Below are 16,180 nucleotides of genomic sequence, written 5' to 3'. Positions count from 1 at the left end.
CCTAAGCCGGTCATAGTTCAGGGCAGGAGGAGTTTGAGATTCAGTCTATTCTGGATTCCAGGAGGACGAGGGGTTCGGTACAGTACCTGGTTCACTGGAAGGGCTTTGGTCCAGAGGAAAGATCTTGGGTACCTTACCACCAAATACATGCCCCCAGATTGCTGAAACTCTTCCATTCTAAGTTTCCCCAAAAACCATATTGGAGTCGTCCTGAAGCCGCTCCTCAAGGGGGGGGTACTGTAAGGCCTCGGGGGACACCTCTCCCAAAGAGGGTTCCCCCCGCGATGCCACTTACCCAGCGTGCTCCGGCTCCACGACTTCACCGCCGCGAGCGGGACCCTCCTTCTTCCTCCCCGGTCCCCGCGCTTGCCACAGGACGCGTGCATGCAATCACGGACCTTTCTGTCCTCCCGCAGGAAAAGCTCCCGCCCCCAGCTCGGGTCGCGCACACCTCTCCCGCGCGGTACGCATGTCTGACGCGTGTGCACCGCCCACAAGCCTCGCATCAAGCTAATCAGCTGTGGCACTGTCCCTCACCTATCCCTGCCTCCCATGGGGCCGCTCCTCCGTTCCTCCCCTTCTTCCCATTGGGTTCTGCTCTCATTTATACCCTGCTCAGCCATTCTTTCTTTGGCTGAGCATAGTTTTGTGTGACCTGTGTTACCCACGGTCGTGCCTGTCTCAGTTCCTGTCTTCCTTAGTGACCCCTTGTGTACCAAACCGGCTTGGCTGTGGACCCGCTCTGGACTTCGACCCTTGGCTTGTACCCTGACCTCCTGAACTCTCCGACCCTTTACCTCGGCTTGCGGATTCTGACCTACAGTTGTTACCCATCTCACCTCAGTTTCGGGGTCCCTCCTTGTCCGTGGTGAGCACAGCGTAACACGTTCACAGCCGTCAGCGAATTAAATAAAGCATCAAAGTGCACGCAAATAAACTCCAGAGTCATACCCAAAGTTGACCACTTAATCCAAGATGTCGAGGGCGACCCGATCGAAGAGAACCTCCACGATCTTGACAGACTACTTCGCAAAAGGGTACTCAGGGCGCGCCAAAAGTCAGGAGGGACCGGCGCGAAGTGGCTCTGAATCAGAGGAGGAGGACGACAGGGAAGATAACAGCAGGGACAACCAAATAATGAGACAGAGAGTTATGAGGGAGTTCTGCCTGGACATAAAGAGATGTTTCCAGTCAGAATTGGCAGCATTAAGAGCCGACATAAGTGGGATAGGAGAGAGAACAGACTCCCTAGAAAAAAAGATGGACTCCACCATTAAAGCCCTCCATAGAACCGACAAGCAAGTGGTCCAGGTGAAGGACTCCGTCAGAGACCTCATGGACAGGCAGGAGGATGCCGACAACCGAGACCGTCGAAATAACGTGCGGGTCGGGGGGTTCCGGAGACCGAGATTGACCCTGAGGATTTTATTGGAAGATGGCTCCAAAATCTGATGCCAGACCGCACAGAACAAGACCTGCATCTGGACCGCTGTCACAGAGCCCTGAGGTCGCGGCCACAGCAAGGGGACCCCCCCCCCCCCGTGACATTATTGCAAGATTCCACTTTTTCAGAGTGAAAGAGGCATTTTGCCAAATGACCAGGAGTGAAGTGGAATTCGAGGGATATAAGCTGCAAGTATTTCAGGACATATCTCCCACCACCTTGCTAAAAAAGGAAGCAGCTGGCCCCCATCACCAAAGTGCTCCGTGAAGAAGGGACCCGGTACCGGTGGCTATACCCGTTTGGGCTGCTGGTGATCCAAAATGGAGCGGCCAACATGCTGCGACGCCTAGAAGATGGAGAGAATTTCCTTACCAAACTAGGGCTCCAGGACAAGATGCCAGAGGAAGTATCCGCAGGGAGATCAGCACCGGAACCATCGTGGAAAGAAGCCAGGAAAGCGGACAAAAAAGACAATCCCGTAGCCCAAAATGAGGACAAGATCCTGTTTACAGAACATTTCTACCACTTACCTGTTCCCGTTGACGCTCTACAGTTGCGAGCCCAGTTTGAGACCCGTTAAGGTCAGTTGAATCACCACCCCTTAGCCCCAGCAGCGCTCCTCTGAGAATGGCGGCCATCTTGGATTGGCTCCCACTCCACAAGGAGAATTGGGAGGAGCCGGATGACGACGACGGAGGAGGAGTTGGCACATCTCGCGAGACGTCCTGATAGAGGGAGACCGGCCACTTTCAAGATGGCGTCGGAGGCAGACGGAAAAGCCGGAGCTATGGCAAACTCCAGGAAGAGATCGCGAGAGCAATGGTTTCAGCCCGGACCAGAAGAAGAGATCCAGGGGGGAGAGGAAAGCCCAACTAGAGAGACTACGGACTTGCAGAGTCCCACGAAGGGGAGGAAGGGAGCTCCAAAAAATGATACTGGGTTTATAGTTAGACCATAAATGGAGCGCAGAGCTCAAAATAAAAATAAAGAAATAAGGGGGGAAAAATAAAAATATAAACGATATTTAAAAAAAAAAAAAAAAAGAGAGAGGGGAAATAAAATATACTACTGAGTGGTTTCTTTGTAAAAAGCATTCGTACATAGCCCACTGCTGTGTGATACCCTATAAGGACACGTTTTGTATCTTTATTCATAAATAACGGTATGCTATGCTGATAATGATATGGGGATAGGATGTATACATATATGCACAAGTTCACCTCAATACTGAGTTTATGTACAATAGTTGTATATATTTACTCCTTGTGTGTATGTTTTGTATATATGTATTTAAACATAATGTGGATATGCATATACATATATATTTACACACACACATACACAGAGATTGACACCCTTCCCGCCAGGTGGTCAGACCCGCAAATATCGGGAATCCCTGGGATCTCTAAATAGCGGCCTCTCATACAATTATCTCCCACATAACGTATTAAAACCATAAACCAAACAAGGTAAGGGAATAACAGGGAGGAGGGAACTCAGTATTTAGGCTAAGGTCTAGGTTAACAAAGTTAAAATTAGGGTCTAAGTTAATAGAGTTAAAATTAGGGTCTAAGTAAATAGAGTTAATAGTTAAAATAGAGATCAGATTGAGTTAAAATGACCCGAGAGTTTGATAGAAGTTGAATAAGATCTGAGGGGGTTCATTGAACATAGCATTAGGGGGAGATTATGGTTAGTTACGAAAGGAGTCGTGGACTACCTCGCACGGTCAAGAGGAGGGAGGTAGGGCAGTAGGGGGGGGAGAATAGAAGAAGAATTGACCAGCAATTATCCCATGGTATCTATTGGGTTTGGGTTCTGAAGTTTGGTACAGAAATTGTAAGTTACATATGGAGGGTCTAAAGATATAAGACTAATAGCAGAGATGATGCTATACGACAGGAAACTAGACGCGGTCGCCTGCTGGGAATGCGGTCTGGTCATTGTCATGCGCCTGCATACTCGGACCGGGGCCTATGCCCAGGGTCCAGAGGAAGTCCTTAGGAGGAGTGAAAATGGAGCCACCCGGACGGAGGGAGGAGATCCGGGGGGAGGCTCTAACGGGTTCCCATGTCCTGAAGGCAATGGTCAAGGACCATTGATTTATTTCCCATTATGTGTATCTTTCCTTATTTATCCTGTGTCCCTTTTGTGTCTTCCCCCTCCCATCCTACCTTCTGCCTAGGTGGAGCAACGTTGGGGCTTGACGAGCTGCTGGACATCGCAGGGCGGCGGAGGCTCTCCGGCGACACCCTGACGCATCCTATGGATGCGCAACTGACGGCAGGTGAGAACAGGCCCACACCATGACGTTGACTGTTATCTGACAAGGAGAATGCTACACACCACAATATAATAAAGAATTGATACAATTAGCTGTGCTCCCATCAATGTACGATCGGCTTCATCCAATCCATGGCATACAAAAAGGAATGAAGATGGGGCATACGGATTTAAATATAAAGAGATTTATTTAAGCATACACAACGTTTCGACACTGCGGTCTTTGTCAAGTGCAAAAAAGTGGCTTAATGAACAGAACACCAATGAACCTTTAAATAACACCCACAATTACCCAAAGTGCTTCCTGTTCAAATTGTTAAGCTAAAGCACATGTGGAGTTACCTGTTCATCATCCAACGACATGGATTCAGGCTCCACCTCCCTTCCCTTCATAATTAAACATACATCACTATAAGTCATCACATCTGACTTTTTTGCACTTGACAAAGACCGCAGGGTCGAAACGTTGTGTATGCTTAAATAAATCTCTTTATATATAAATCTGTGTGCCCCATCTTCATTCCTTTTCGTTGACTGTTATCTCCCATAACGCTAAAGGGTTAAACTGCCCCCGTAAAAGAAAGGTGGCTCTCACTGATTATAGGAGAAAAGGGGCCGATATTGTCTTAATCCAGGGGACTCATTTTAGCACCACCAGCTTCCCGAAATATTTTGACAAGCAATTCAAACAGGTGTTTCTGTCCTCCGCAAAGGAGAAGAAACGCGGAGTTGTGATACTTATACACAATAGAGTGAGACTGGTGGTGGATACAGTAAAGAAGGATAGGGAAGGAAGGTTCCTCCTGCTGGCAGGGACAATAAATCAGCAGCCCATCACGATTGCTGCAGTATATGCACCAAATGGACACAATTCAGTTTTCTATACAGCAACATTCACAGCCATCCAAAAACATGCCAAAGGTGCCCTAATAATGGGAGGCGACATTAACACAGTGCTGAACGCAGACCTAGATAGATCAGGGCCCCCCAGGCTTGGAACAACGACTAGGCCCAAGGCTCTAGAAAAAGGGCTAAGGGACTTGGGGTTGGTCGATGTCTAGAGGGAGTTTCACCCATTAGACAAAAATTACACCTTTTACTCACACCCACATGACTCCTTTAGCAGAATCGATTACTTCTTTGTCTCTAGTAGACTGGTCCCACAGATCTCCCATACTGGGATCCACGATATTTCGTGGTCAGATCATGCACCCATAGAGCTAAGGTGCGCACAAATACAGTAGGGCTGGACAGACCAGTAGCAAACTGGAAACTAAACGAGTCCTTACTCAAAATACCTGAATTCCAAGAGAAAATAGGAGGAGAAATTACACATTTCTTTAGAGAAAATGAGGGAAGCGTTCGCTCCCACATCACCCTCTGGGAGGCACATAAAGCAACACTAAGAGGGGTCCTAATTAGTCTGGCGGCCAAGAGAAAGAGAGAAAGAAATACAAAAATCATAGGTCAGAATGAACTGAAAAACTTATGGGATCAGCATAAGAGGTCTCCTGATCCAGCTACCCTTCAAAAGATTAGAGACACACAGATTAAGTTGAATCTGCTTCTTACCTCTCAGGCCAAGAAATCGCTGACTTGGTCAAAGAGGAAATTTTTTGAAAAAGCAAACAAGCCAGATACCTTATTGGCCAAGCTGATTAATCCCAAAGATAAGAACTACAATATCCAAGCCATACGAACACAATCGGGCATACTCTCTGCCAACCCTAAGAATATAGTGGGTGAATTCAAGAACTTCTACGAGAAACTATATGATGGAGGGAAGGTGACCCGTTCCTCTGGTACGGAGAAAGCCCTGAAGGATTTTCTGAAGGGCTCGAATCTGCCAGGTACTGTATGAATGATGTAGACAGAGAGGTAATGGGTAGGAACTTCACAGCGGAAGAAGTATCTGAGGTTATCACAAATCTGAAAGCCTCTAAAGCCCCGGGTCCTGACGGATTCTCGAATCTTTATTATAAAAAATACAAGAAACAATTGACCCTCCGTATGTTCAACCAAGTGTTAGGAGGCACTCCTTTCCCCCAGCACATGCTCCAGGCGTCAATCTCTGTAATACATAAACAGGGTAAAGACCCACAGTACTGTAGAAATTACAGACCAATATCCCTGATTAATTCGGACATTAAAATCTACGCTAAATTATTGGCCAACAGATTGAGTCCTGCCCAGACTGGTGCACCCAGATCAAGTCGGGTTTATCACGGGTCGACAGGCTGCAGATAATACCCGACGAATCATTGATCTGTTAGAAATAGCCAATACAAGATCAATACCAGTTATGGTGCTCAGTCTGGATGCAGAAAAAGCGTTCAACTGGATAGACTGGCCATATTTGGAGGCCACGCTTGGAGCATTCGGGTTGGGAGCAAAATTGACAAAAGCTATATTCTCCCTATATTTGGCACCGTCAGCCAGGGTGACCCATCAGGGATTCGCTTCGGACCCTTTCCAAATTAGGAGAGGAACGCGGCAGGGCTGTCAGCTCTCCCCCTTCCTCTTTGCACTGTGCATGGAGCCCTTGGCTGCTCAGATACAAGACAGCAAAGATATCTCGGGTATTGTCATTAGAAGCCAGTCGCATAAAGTGGCACTGTATGCGGATGATGTTTTCCTGACAATATCTAGACCCCTTACCTCTCTGCCAAACTTGTTCGACTTATTGGGGAGATTAAACAGGATCTCCGGATTCAAAATTAACCAATCTAAATCAGACGCCATGAATATAAATCTACCTAAACATCTGGAGAAGCTGATCACCCTCAGCTTCAACTTTAACTGGCAGCAGAAGCAAATTAAATATGTAGGGGTTAATGTAACCAAGACATCCAAACTGCTGTACCAGGCAAATTACCCCAAACTGATACACACCCTGAGAGGGGACATAAGGATATGGGCCACTTACAAAATTTCTTGGATAGGGAAGATCTACTGCATTAAAATGAATCTGCTCCCACGCCTTCTATATCTCTACCAGACCTCCCAGTGCCACTAAAGTTGAAGGATTCCCTCTTGCTTCAATCCGAGATACAGTAGATAATTTTATCTGGGGAGGGAAGAAAGCGAGAGTGGGTAAGAAGATAATGCGCAAACAAACGGGCAGGTGGGCTAGCGGTACCTTGCTTGTTATCCTATTACAAAGCGGCCCAATTATGCCAAATTGTGCAATGGCACACCAACCCGGGCTCAAAAAGATGGGTCGCTCTAGAAAAATAGATTTGCTCCCCGGTTGAGCTGCGACATCTAATCTGGCTCCCCAAAAAGGTGCGATTAGGCAACAAAATGCCGCTTTCCTCAATGGCCAATTCACTCTCGGTGTGCAAATGCAAATTGACACACAAATCATCGGGAATGACCCCACTATGGGGCAATCCATTATTTGTTCCAGGACTGAACAGTGTGGACTTCACAATTTGGAAAACTAAACACATTAATAGATTAGTGGACCTGGAGGGAAGAAGAGACATACAAACATTCGACGTCCTCAAATCCGACAAAAATATCCTAAATGCTGAATTCTTTAGATACCTCCAGGTCCGAGCATTCTATCAGGCTCAACAACCTCTAAATCAATTAACGAACTTTGAAAAGCTCTGTCGCTCAGGGACGACCAGAAAGGGACTCACATCGCAGTTGTACAGGGAAGTATCCGGTTCTGGCTCGACCATGACAGAAAAGTTAGGATATATGACCAAATGGGAGACGGACTTAGGGGAGGTTTTAGATCTAGAGCAGTGGACGAAAATTGCACTGGCTGTTTCCAAAAGTTCCATGTGCACGACCCTAGGGGAAAACGCATATAAAATTTATGATGAGGTGGTACCACACCCCCACAAAATTGGCTAAATTTCTGCTAGTTACTCCCCATTGTGTCCTAGACAATGTGGACAGCAAGCAGACTTGTTACACATGCTGTGGTCTTGCCCCAAAATAGCCACAGTCTTGGATTTAATCAAAGATTGGCTGAACAGGATCCTAGGCATACACATCCCGCCAGACCCGTGGTTGTTCCTCTTAAACAAGCCGCATCCTGGCCTTTCCAAAAAAGTAAATAAGTTGATAACGCACTTCGCGACGGCAGTATGGGGAGAGATCGCAGCACGATGGAAACAAAATGAGATTCTACTGATTTCTACAATTCGGAATAGAATTTGGACAGTCTGCCAGATGGAGAAATTGATGAGTTTGGTCAACGATACTGAAAAAACCTTGCCCTGTCAATTGAAAAAGGGCTGGAGGCCTTGTGACTGGATACACACACACAGCACCACACTGCTGCAGACTCCCCGGGAAGCTTTGGCACCACGCCCTGACACTGTTGATCTCCAATCTGGTAGAACGTACGGATCCTTGAAACGAAAGAACCAATACACAGACAGTGTTTCAATCCTTCCGTTTATTAAGCATAAGGTAAAGATTTTTATACAGAAAAAAAGAAAGGTTTGGTTAGAGGCGTAACGTAGGTGTAACCTGGGTGTAGCTTAGATTAGAGGCAGGACATATTAGTGGAATGATTTTAGGGCGTAATTCTCCCAATACAGGCACTGTCTGAATACATAGCCTATTCATTGTCTGTTATCAAAAACCTTGATTTTCTCTAGCAACTATGTTAGATGATGTTGCCTCTCTCAGAGAACCAGTCTATTGTTTATTAAAACAACAGGAAGCTGACAACATAAAGTATCTTAGCAAAATCCTGAGCAGAGAGGAAATGTAATTTGGCAGAAGCTGAATACATTAGAAATTATATTTCAGCAAAAGATGACTACATCATCTTAACAGGTTATTACAGACAAAATGGATGGTTTAACACAAATGCAGATTCTGGCCTTACCTACTGTCCCTAACAGATACTGGTGCAAACTACATAAAAGTCTGGACTCTTTGGTTGGCCCAGACAGACATACCGTGGGTAGAAAGGTCCACGATATGGCAATGATAGAGATGAGTGCGTTCTCCTTTGGGGTTATTGCACAGGAATAGATGGACAGGACAAATTAGAAATATCTAGGTTGAACTAAACAAAGCCCCATGGACAGGACACGGGTGTTACCGGAGATAAATCTGGTCCCTCATGAAGCGATGGGCCGGAAGACGCAGAGCTCCCAGCGGAGCCACGGATTGAAGGTCCCCCCCTCCTCTATTACCCCTACCCCCCTTTCCCTTAGGTCTGTGATGTGTGTCTGTCAGTTTGTCTACCCTGTATGTCTTGTTGCCATCTGTTGAAAGTAGTTATACATGGACGACTGACACTGTTTTGAATATGTTCTTAATATAAATGTATGAAATGTCTGTAGAACATGTGAATTATCAATAAAATACAAGTTGAAAAAAAAATGAGTCAGTCAGAGCTTTAAAAGCTCGGAAACAGACTTTATTTCGACAGTACTGCAGGTGGCCTCTGTAATGCAATCATTACTCGTTTTATCCTTAAAATCCTGTCACCCAATATTAAATTTACCTTCAAAACAATGAATCACCCAGGGAGCCCAAACAATTAGACATTTTAACAGGGTGTCTTATCCATGAAATTGGCACCATTGGAATTCTTGGGTCTCAATGTCTCAGAGGTTCGTCCAGTGTCTCGAGATATTAGGATCCTGTTCGTGACGCCAAACTGTAGTAGTGGAAAACCAAAAATACTGATTGTCCAAATCTTAGTAGAATAAAATAAGTAATGATTTCTTTATTACAAGCATTTGCATGGAGACCAAAGTGACAAAATCTCCCAGGCTGGGTCTGAACACTCAAAGCTTGACATATATCAATCACCGGATAAATTACGTACTTACTATCCAGCATAGCTAATGTAATGCCCATATAAGGATTATGAAAAACATCTATTATGCCAAGCTAAACAGAATGAGCTTTTCACCTACTATTTCTACGACAACAACTGTAATCTTGTTATTGGCAGATGACCCCGAAGTAGCTCTTCTCTCTTGGTAAACCATCTCGTCTAGAGTCTCCTCACTATCTCATGCTCCCCGACCTCCTCATACATTCCTTACAGACTGGTCAAACCTGATTAATCCTTTTGTCACTCGAGTAGTCTAAGTATACCATAATGTGTCTCAGAGACCCCATACCATAATTCAATTCTAAGGCCCTATTTCCACACACACATAAGCGTATGTATAAGTTACAGACAAGATTAAAATGTGAGACTGCTTTAGTTTTGAAACAATTTAGACTGGTGGCAGCTTTGAGAGTCTCTGGTAGATTGTTCCAGTTGTGGGGTAAGAGGGGGAGAGGTTGGATACTTTGTTAAGCCTTGGGACCATGAACAGCCTTTTGGAGTCAGATCTCAGATGAGAAGTGCTGCATGTGGTAGGGGTGAGGAGCTTGTTCAGATAGGAGGGTAGCTTGCCCAGAAAGTATTTGAAGGCAAGACAGGATAGATTAACTTTGTGCCTAGACTCAAGTGATGACCAATCTAGTTCTTTGAGCATTTCACACTGATGTGTGTTTTAGTTGCATTGGAAGACAAAGCGGCATATTGAGTTGTAGTGGGTATCAAATTTGCCAAGGTGAGTTTGGGGTGTGATGCGCTTTCTGACCAGCAGACTTAGGGAGGATTTGTTCCTATATAGTACATCTAGTTTTGCATAGGTTTTGGATATCAGGGTATCTATGTGCAACCCAAATGTTAAATGGGAGTCAAACCATATGCCCAAAAATGTGAAACTAGTAACAGGGGCTAGGATAGTATTAAAGTTGGTTCTGATCTGGAGCTCATTCATTGGAAGCTTAAGAAATTTAGCCATGGTCGCAAATACCATTATTACAGTCTTGTCAGTGTTTAAAAACAGTTTTATTTTGGGAAATCCAATTTTCAAGTCTCAAAAAGTCAGATTGAAGTACGTGTCCAAGGTCAGAGAGGTTTAGGGCTGTGTGCATATAAGATTGTGTCATTCGCATACATGTGTATTGAGGCTCCCTTACAAGCTGTAGGAAGATCATTGATGAACACTGAGAAGAGTAGGGGCCTCAGAACAGAGCCTTCAGGACACCACATGTGATATCCAAGGGGTTAGAGTTAGAGCCTGAGATGGACACATGTTGGGATCTACCTGACAGGTTGGAATGAAACCAGTTTAAAGCATGCTTCCCTATTCCAGAGCACTACAGTTTGTTTAGCAAGATAAAATGTTCAACAGTATCAAAAGCCTTTGCAAAATCTAGGAATATTGTGCCAGTAAATTGTCCCAGTTCCATTCCACACTGGATCTCATTGCAAACTTTTAGGAGGGTAGTTACCGTGGAGTGTTTGGGGCAAAAGCCAGATTGGAATTGGCTAGGGAAATTTGTCTTGGTATAGTAATCGCTTAATTGGGAATGAACACATTTTTCCATGGCTTTGAATAGTATTGGGAGAGGAGAGATTGGCCTGTAGTTTGCGGCAGTGTTTTTGTCCCCACCTTTGAAGATTGGGACAACTCTGGCAGTTTTCCAGGTCTTAGGGATATGGGCGGAAGACAAAATAGAGTTGATTAGGGAAGCAAGCAGTTTGGCAATGGCTGGGGCACCAGCCAACCAACCAACCTGGCCCTACTACCTCCTGTCACATTACTGTTGGAAGTACTATCATTCACCCAGCACCCAGTAGCCCAAGCACGCTGCCTAGGGGTCACTCGACTCCTCTCTCACATTCTCTTCTCACATTCAAAAGGTAGCAAAAAACTGTCATGTTTCCCTCCCCAATAATACCAAGATACACCCTTTCCTCTGTTGCTCGACTGCAAAACCTCTGACTCAGGCCCTCAGTCTTTCTCATCTACTACTGTAACCTCCTGCTATCTGGCCTTCCTGCCCATCGCCTATCTCCCCTACAATCTATCCTAAATGCTGCTGCCAGAATCACTCTACTATTTCCGAAATCTGTCTCAGCATCTCCCCTGGTGAAATCCCTTTCCTGGCTTCCTATCAAATCCCGTATCACACACTCAATTCTCCTTCTCATTTTTAAAGCTTTACACTCTTCTGCTCCTCCTTACATCTCAGCCCTAATTTCTCACTATACACCATCCCAACTCTTGCTTTCTGCTCAAGGATGTCTTCTCTCTACCCCTTTTGTATCTAAAGCCCTCTCCCACCTTAAACTCTTCTCACTGACTGCCCCACACCTCTGGAATGCCCTTCGCCACAATATGCGACTAGCGCCATTTCTCTCCACATTTAAAACCCACCTCAAAACATACCTGCTTAAGGAAGCATATGAGTAGCTCCATGGCTAATAATTAACACCTCATACATAAACCTTGGCCCCCTGCAGACATACTTACCAGAACACCCTCCTACTGTCTCTGTACATTCTTCCTACCAACAAATTCGATTGTAAGCTCTTCGGAGCAGGGACACCTTTTCCCAAGTGTTACTTTTATGTCTGAAGCACTTCTCCTCTTTTATGTGTTATTTATATTATTTGTTATTTATATGATTGTCACGTATAATACTGCTTGAAGCGCTATGTACATTAATGTTGCTATATAAATAAAGACATGCATGTGTACATACATACACAAAGTTGTAGGGACTTGAAAACTGTGGGCAGTGTTGGGAGAGGGTGGGGGCTATAGGGGTACTCCCAGAATGAGGTTCATATATGTAGTTCAGGTTGCATTTCGCTAATAATTTAGTAGCACAGCCTACAAAGTATTCATTGAATGCATTTGCAATGTCAGTGGGATTTGCCAGAATAATATCCTCCTTAATGATATTACATGGCTGTTGATGGCTAGAAGGCTGGAATATATAGTTGGTAACATTCCAGAAGTTAGTTGGATTTGATGTATTCTGGTGAAGATTGTCAGAGTAATATTGTGCTTTTGCATGTCTTGTTTGCCTTGTGAACATATTCCGCAGGCACCTGTAGTTATTAAGATCCTTGGTAGTGCCAGTTACTTTGTAGCTTTTCCACAACCCATCCCTACGATGGTAGAGCGATAAAAGGTCTGTTGTTACCCACAGAAGGTGGGCCCCACAAACTCTTATTCTGCTGAGTGGAGCATGGGTATCACCGAGGTTTAAGAACTCAGATTGGAAATAGTCGAGTGCGAAATCAGGGTCCAGTATTAAGTCAATTCTGTACCAAGGGCAGCTGGTAAGATCAGCCAGGAACAATTGTGGGTTAAAGATTCTAAATGTTCTAGTGAGGGGAACTTTAGGGCTTGATTGGGGTGATCTTATTTTCCTTACACAGTACAGAGTGTGGGCTATGGGGAAAATTTAGGAGCGTACATTGAAACGTGTCTGCAATATAAAATAACACCCTTTATAGTCCGGTAAGAACATACAAACCCGATCGGTAATGCACTGAACTTATAGAAGTTTAGTGAATTGGCCCTTTACACTATAATACAATTTATAAATATATTCAAGGACAATACAAGGATTTTTTAAATTGAACTTTTTATAGTGCATTACTTTCATTTCTAAATAGATATGCTGAACTAGTTAAATATATGAAGAACACTGATCTAGAGAGAAATTGAATTTACATTGATTAAGTGAGGAGGAAATATTTATTTCCACTTATGAGACAAAATTGGAAAATTATTAATTTGGGTGTTTCTTTGCCTTCCTCTGGATTAATGTAAATAACTATACTGTAATATAACAATGTAACTTTAATTATATGATTAAGTATCTTGCACAACTAGAATGTTATAGAGGTTGAACTCAATGAAGATGTATCTCTCATTCAAATGTACTTTGTTGCATTACAATGTTATATTTTCTCACCATAGATGTATCTTCAGCACATGACTGATCTGTGAACAAGAAGCAATGTAAGAAATGTCCCAAACATAAATTACAGATGTGTTAATGGAATATATTTTAAGAACATCAAGATTTCCCAAGTCTATATGAGAATTGGAACAAGATTACAAGAAACTTGGCAGAGCATTCCTATTCATCAACAGCATTTGAGTAAACTTGCAAACATTACAATACCATTCAAGAAAAAGAGGGTTTAAAGAGCAGAGACATGAAAACCTACAGTGGGACATACAGTAATGTAATACAGCAAATAATGTATACTGGGAAGAATTCCTATAACTGCTATGACTGTGGGAAAAGCTTCAGTCAGAAACCAAATCTTGTTAGACACCAAAGAATCCACACTGGGGTGAAACCCTATAACTGCTCTGAATGTTGGAAAAGCTTCAGTCAGAAACCAAATCTTGTTAGACACCAAAGAATCCATACAGGTGTGACACCCTATAACTGCTCTGAATGTGGAAAACGCTTCAGTGATATATCAAATCTTGTTACACACCAAAGAATCCATACAGGGGTGACACCCTATAACTGCTCTGAATGTGGGAAAAGCTTCAGTCAGAAATCAAGTCTTGTTGCACACCAAAGAATCCACACAGGGGTGACACCCTATAACTGTTCTGAATGTGGGAAAAGCTTCAGTCAGAAATGAAGTCTTGTTAAACACCAAAGAATCCACACAGGGGTGACACCCTATAACTGCTCTGAATGTGGGAAAAGCTTCAGTGATAAATCAAATCTTGCTACACACCAAAGAATCCATAAAGGGGCGATACCATATGACTTCTCTGAATGTGGGAAAAGCTTCAGTCGGAAATCAAATCTTTTTAGACACCACAGAATCCACACAGAGTTGACACCCTATAACTGCTCTGAATGTGGGAAAAGCTTCATTGATAAATCGCATCTTGTTACTCACCAACGAGTCCACACAGGGGAAACACCCTATAACTGCTCTGAATGTGGAAAAAGCTTCAATCGAAAATCAAATCTTGTTAGACACAAGTTAATTCACAAAGGGAAGTCTCCCTCTTACTATTAATGTGAAAATATACAAAATACTATTACAAAATGAAATAAATATATATTTTTGAATTTAGGGAAAAGGGAAATAATTGCCTATGCAAGTTGTAATGTAAAGGAGTTACTAACCGTGATAATGCAATCAGGAGAACTATGGACACACATATATAGATATATACATATATATTTATATACATACATATACACACATCAACTGCATTATACAGATGTTGTCACTTATGAGGTATACCCATATGGTTCTGTTAACATTGTACTTGACATTGCTATTAATGAAAATCTAATTGGCAAAATAAAGTATATTCGATTTGCATATGAAAAATACAAGTCATTTAAAATTGAACATGCCTACATTCTAATTTGTATAGGAGAAATAGGAATATTTTTTTTCTTTGGGTGGAAGATTATTTATCCAAATTTACCAGATTACAAAATGGGGCAAGAATAGCATTAAAATTATCAGAAAAAAAGAACCCAAGTTGAGTGCAATGTTACATTTATCTTGATGTATCAGAATTGTAAGGCAGGTTTGGCATTGTTTCATAGCCTGAAGCCTGATTAATAACCTTCTTCTGTATTCAATCCTGGTAGTTATTCCTTTTCAAACATTGTTTTGGAATCCGCTGATTCAGGACATTCATATGGAGAAAAAAAAGATCGTTCCTCTTTTTTGTTTTATCTTTTTACAACTGTTTAATATATTTAAGCAGTAGATTGTGCTGCTCAGATAGTCCAATATGATTCGTATACATATATAAATGTAGTAATAAATGTCCAGATACTCATGCGACGTCCACAAATGAGTGTAGAAGGTAACTGAAATGGACATGCACCTAGCGATGTCCACTTGACAACCGCAACCAATGGTGCACAATTTTTACCCAGACAGTATAATATAAGAAAGATCGTATGGTATGCACAAGGTAAATGACAGGGCACTATGGCCCATTACCTGTATACCTTGAAGGGACATCCACTGTATCCACGGCGTGCATCCAGAGGTAACGAATCCACAGTCAGTGCTCTGCCTACCTACTCTGACTGTTTAATATATTTAAATGTCTTTTTGTTTGTCTGTAATTTGTATTCAGTGTGTGGAAACCAATCTGTATTCTCGCTACCTTAATCACATCCCTACTTCTTTTCTGTATGCCTTGTAAAATAACAATAAATAATAAATAACTAGTGATTGAAGAGATGCTGTGAGTGGGTACACAATGCCAATATCATAATACCTAAAAAATTTATTTTCCTTTTTTGCGTGTGTGTGTGATATATACAGTTGTGTGAAAAAGAAAGTACACCCTCTTTGAATTCTATGGTTTTGCATATCAGGACATAATAACAATCATCTGTTCCTTAGCAGGTCTTAAAATTAGGTAAATACAACCTCAGATGAATAACACATGACATATTACACTGTGTCATGATTTATTTAACAAAAATAAAGCCAAAATGGGAAGCTGTGTGTGAAAAACTAAGTACACCCTTACTGCTTCCATAGGAATGAAGATGCTAAGTAGCAGACAGGTGCTGCTAATCAAATGCCCTTGATTAATTGATCATCAGCAAGTGTGACCACCTCTATAAAAGCTGAAGTTTTAGCAG

At 43.0% G+C, this 16,180-nt stretch overlaps 1 pseudogene; it reads left to right on the top strand.

The window, feature by feature from the left end:
• LOC142487281 (uncharacterized) overlaps positions 1 to 15,766 on the top strand; it is a 38,465-nt pseudogene extending 22,699 nt beyond the window's left edge.
• The last annotated feature ends 414 nt before the right edge of the window (positions 15,767 to 16,180 follow it).

This window comes from Ascaphus truei, chromosome 2 (genome assembly GCF_040206685.1).
Source record: "Ascaphus truei isolate aAscTru1 chromosome 2, aAscTru1.hap1, whole genome shotgun sequence".
Lineage (NCBI taxonomy): Eukaryota > Metazoa > Chordata > Amphibia > Anura > Ascaphidae > Ascaphus > Ascaphus truei.
This window is presented reverse-complemented; position numbering and strand designations above follow the sequence as displayed.